The sequence below is a fragment of the Arachis duranensis genome, chromosome 6 (genome assembly GCF_000817695.3).
Source record: "Arachis duranensis cultivar V14167 chromosome 6, aradu.V14167.gnm2.J7QH, whole genome shotgun sequence".
Classification (NCBI taxonomy): domain Eukaryota; kingdom Viridiplantae; phylum Streptophyta; class Magnoliopsida; order Fabales; family Fabaceae; genus Arachis; species Arachis duranensis.
The window spans coordinates 25911598-25916753 of NC_029777.3; the positions used below are offsets into that span (position 1 = coordinate 25911598).

General features: G+C 38.1%; 1 long non-coding RNA gene across 1 annotated transcript; it reads left to right on the top strand.

Moving 5' to 3' along the window:
* The first annotated feature begins 3778 nt into the window (after positions 1 to 3778).
* LOC107493464 (uncharacterized) lies at positions 3779 to 4249 on the top strand. The gene is made up of 3 exons (XR_001592966.3): positions 3779 to 3880; positions 3973 to 4026; positions 4104 to 4249. It is a non-coding gene; the product is annotated as an uncharacterized LOC107493464 (long non-coding RNA).
* Positions 4250 to 5156: the final 907 nt, after the last annotated feature.

The following is a 5156-nucleotide window of genomic DNA, read 5'->3' on the forward strand; positions in this document are numbered from 1 at the left end:
AATTTGTGCTCTGCCCTTGTAGTGGGCAGGGCAGAGTTGCCTTCTTTGCCTTGTTCCCTTATGTTGCCCTCCATGAGGGCAGTGTGCCCTTGTGGAGGGCAATGCTTGCCTCCCCCATTGCATGCGGCACACTTTCCTTCCTTTGACCACGCTTCCTTCTCCTTGGGTCACGCTTTCTTAGGCCACGCTTTTCTCTTTTATTCTTTTCTTCACCTAAAATAAACCAAAACAACCACTCCAAGTATCACTAAATTCATAAGGCTTATAAATCAATTAAAATTTAATTAAAATTAGCTTAAACCTCATGAGTTAACATTAATTTCATGGTGGTTGCTTGATTTAAAGAAGTTATGCATTTTCACTCCAAATCACTTACTTAGGAAGCAAGAAAGTGCATAAAGACTAACAAAACAAGTGAAATTAGCTTGAAAAATGGGTATATGATGACTTGTCATCAGCTAGTTCTCTAAATTCTTGTTCCTCATGCATCTACATCCTTTGATTCAAATTCCAATATGCACTGTTTGTAAGAACCTGCGTTTTCACGTAAAACTATTTTAATAAAGTAATTTTAGTTCCTGGAATAGATTCAAAATTTAGAAGTTTTAATTTGAAAATATAAATGTGAAATTTGATTTTAGTAAATTTTTCTGAGTTGGAAAATGTATTTTCTTTCGAAATGCTTCTGTGAAAATGCGTATTGGCGCTTAAGCTGGCAGTACCGGCTCTAATCTATCCAGTATCGCGTATTTTGGAAAATAATATTTTGAAAAGTGATTTATTGTTTTGAAAGGATAAAAATAATTTAGAATCGAAAACCGGACACTAATCTTAGAGGTTTTGGCCCAAAGTGGGCCAAACGGACCAAAAACGCTAATGGGTTGGACCGGGCCCATACCGAGCCCAAAGTCCAACATATATAAGCTCCTTTAATGAGCTTTTCAGCTCATTTGCTCCCCAAAAAGAGAAAGGGGCGCTGGTAAGAGAGAAGGGAGGAAGAAGAGAGAGTGCACTATTCACCTCCATCTTCTGGGAGCCATAACTTTTGATCCGGAGCTCCGATTGACGAGCCGTTTACGACCACGCAAAGCTCTTGACGAGCTCTACGTTTCTATTTAAGCAAACCTGGGAAGAAATTGCATCTCACTTCCCATTTTTGTGCCCTAGGTTCTGTGCATTTTAATGTTTGGTTTTTGAGTAGATTTTGTGGTTTTGGTTGTTTAGGTGATCTCTAGTAGTGGGTAATTGTTGGATTTTACCTCTACTCTCATTGGATAAGATAAGGTTCCACTAAACCCTTGTGTTTAGTTGTTTTGTGCATCTTAGGTTTTGATGTTGGTATATATATGTGTTGTTAGTTTGAGCTTTGCTGTTTGTTGGAGTTGGTTGAGGCCTTGGATCAAGCTTGGTGGCTTCGTTTTGGTGTTGGGTGCGTTTGGAAATTGGCCAAGATATGGGTTTGGTTTTCTTTATGTAATATGTAATGTTTCTGGACACTTAGGCTAGTTGAACTTTAAGAATAGAATTGAATGCTTTGGGTGTATGATTAATTGTATGTGATTTTGATGTTTGGGGATAACTTGTATGGTGGTGATGATGATATGGAGTTTTGGTTTGAGGAGTATATAAGTTTGATGGTGATTGTTGGTATTTAATGATGATGAAGTTTGATAATAAATGTGTGATTTAATTGTAAATGATGAGGGATTGATGATTATTGAAATTGATGAGGAATTGTAGTGATTGTTGATATATTTGATGATTGATATTAATTATGAATGTTATGTAGTTTTTGGGTAAAAATGGATTTTTGGTGAAATTTGTCTGATCATAACTTTTGCCTTGATTTTCAAAATTTGTTGAATTTGGTTTATATTTAAAGATTATTGAAAAACCTTCGATTTGATATAAAATTTACAAAATTTGAAATTTTGTAGAGGAAGTTATGATCATTCAATGTTGGTGTTGAAAATCTAAAATTCGGTAAAGTTGTAGAATTTCAGGATTTCTGATATGTGCGCACGCGCAACCCTGCAAAAATGTTATTCTGTGCGGATGCACAGACCTATGCGTACGCACAGACAGGGGAAAGGGCTCTGGTAGCAGCGCTAGCATAGGTTGTGCGCGCGCACATCAATGAAGAATTACGACCTGTGCGGACGCACAGCCCTGTGCACACGCACAAGTCGGGAAGGGACGTCTGTTAAGGGCGCTCGCTTAGCTTGTGCGAGTGAACAGACTTTATAAATTTTAGTACCTGTGCGTACGCACACCCCTGTGCATAGGCACACTTTCAAAATCTTCCTGGGCCTGCGCACGCACACACCTGTGTGGGCGCACACGCCCTGTTTCATAATCTTAACCTTTGTTTTCAACTATTTTCCCTTCCCAACAAGGTTGTAAGCTTCTTTAACACCATTTTAAGGTTTTTGGGCTTTATTTTGAGTATGGGAATATGAGAGAGAGGCTAACAGTTTTAGTTAATGATGATTATGCAAGATTAGAGAACGGAGGCTTAGGTTTCTGGTGTACTGGGGATGGGTTTGGTGTAGTGCGAAAGAAGAATGGTGGGTGAATTGAGAAATTGACAAACCAGTGAGTTCGAAATAGGATTGCTGAAGATGAGCTTGAGAAATACGAATGTTAAAGGGTATTAATGGGAGAGATGATGGTTATGATGAGTTGAGGACTCTTAGAATTCAAATGAGGATTTTGATTAATGTTGAGAGTGCGCCAGGCACTATATCCTTGGAGTGATAGTGTGCCAGGCGCTATATCCTTGGATTGATTTGTGATGAGCTATATGTGTTATTGTTTTCCTTCTCTGACACAAGAGTGTGCTAGGCACTATATCCTCGGATTGAGCATGCAAGTGGGCCAGGCACTATATCCTCGGAACGATAGTATGCCAGGTACTATATCCTCGGAATAGGAGCGGGCCAGGCGCTATATCCTCGGAAGTGGCAAAAAAGCGACATTCGAAAGGATGTGTCGTGTTGGCATTTATGGACCAACAAGTGATATCACGTGCCAATAGGATAGGCATTCATAATATGCATCTTTTATATGCTTGTTTGCTTTGATTACGTGAGTTTGCTTAATTGTATAACATGCCTATTTTCTTACTTGAACTACTTGCTTTATATGCTTCTACTTGTGTTTTATTTGTTTGCATTAATTGTGATTGCCTGGTGCTGAGGAGGTTAGGTAGGCGGTGGCGATGGGATCGCACGGAGGTAAGGTTGGCGAAGGCTGTGGGATACAGCGGTGTGATTAGTATTAGGTAGAATCCCCCTAAGTTTAGATAACCCTGGTTTATGTTTAAGTTCTTTTATTTATTTCGTTCTAAGCTTGAATATCCGTATGTGATGTGGAGTTCTAGGATTGCCTTCGGTGTCCCAGAGCCTTACATCTTACATCATTGGGCACTGTTACCATACTGAGAACCTCCGGTTCTCATTCCATATGTAAACCCCGCTAAAAACGGTAAATAATTAGTTAACAAATTGCATTTTAATTAGGAAAGTTAAAAATATAAAACTAATATCAAAATAGGATATAGCTCATTGAAATGAGAATTTTGATACTAATTTCGAAAATTTGGCCCAAAATTAGACCGAAAAGACCGAACCGGTTGAACTGGAGCCCAAACCGGACCCGTTGGTCCAACTGGACCCATAATATAAATGAAGCAGCAGCTTCATCTTCTCCATTTCACAAAAGCAACGAAACACACAGCAAGGGGGGAGGAGAAGAAACCTAACCCTCACCATTCCTTCTCACCACCATAACTCCTCCGTTCGGGCTCCGATCGCCGCACCGTTCGTGGCCACGCGCTCAGCGCGTCGAGCTCAACCTTTCTATCCAAACAATTTCACTGGTAAGCCTTCTATTAAGTTCAGAATCCCTATCCCTCTTTCTTTGGTAAACTTAAAAACCTATGGTGAATCTTGACCAATTTCTATGTTCTAGGTTCAAGTTAGCTTCCGGAACTTGTGGGCTCAAGCTATTGAGCATATGGGTATGGTAAGAACACCCTAACCCTAGCACAATCTTATTTTTGGTAATAGAAAACTGAATTGGAACATATATATGTGTATTAGGTGTAGTTTAAGAGGGTGTTTATGCATTGGACTTGAATTTGGATTACTTGGAGCTTTGTTAGTGACAAGGTTTGCTTTGGGGCTGTTTGATTGAGTTGGAGGGGCTGTGATTTTGTGTTGAGAGACTGCCTTGGGTGAATTAAGTGATCGGCCAAGGTATGGTTTAAGTTTCGCACGTTTAATATTTACGGTGTTGTGAAAGCTTAGGTTAGAGGAATCATAGGATAAGTTGAATTGTTTGTTGTATTTAATGATTAGTCTTGTAATGTTGTTGGAACAGATTTATTGATGTATTTATATTGGAATTATGAGGTGTGGAAGTTATTAATGGTGTGCTCTTATATTTATTTATGATGGATTAGGATTGGTGTTTGTTAATAAGGATGTAGAGTTGTGTTGTGGTGGTATTGCATATGCTGTAACTAATTATGTAATGATCAGAATTTTATGAGACCAAGTTTGGGCTAAACTTGGGAATATAAGGAACTAAACTGGAAAATTTGGGACCTTTTTGTTAAATATACAATTTATGACAAATTTTTAAAGTTAGGTTGTTATATCTGTCCTGCAGCAGAAAAGATCAAACAGAGCAGCAACTAATTTGTCTTGCTGCGACTTCTACGAGTTGAGTTTTGGAGTAAAACCAATTTTGTTATAAAATTTGATTAACTTTCTTTATTTCTATAAAACTTCAGAATTTTAAGAGTTGAGTATTGGGAGTTATGAATTTTTGAATATTGGTGGTCAAAGCTGAAAAGAAACAGATTTCAGCAAGCTATGCATCAACTTCCAATACTTGTAACTCTTAGAATTGAATAGAAATTGTGTTGCAACCAAGACACACTTATTCCTGGATGAGCTAGGAGTTCCCAAACTAAAATTTAGCTTAGTTGGAGTTTTGTAATAAAAGTTATTCAAATTGAAAGGTACTAAGCTTGTTGGTTTCTAAAACAGATTTTGACTCATATTTACTTAACTTCCAGGTAATGTAACTTCTTCATTAAAAATGGTATTAACTCAAAACTAATTGAGAAAGAAACCTGGATGAGTAAA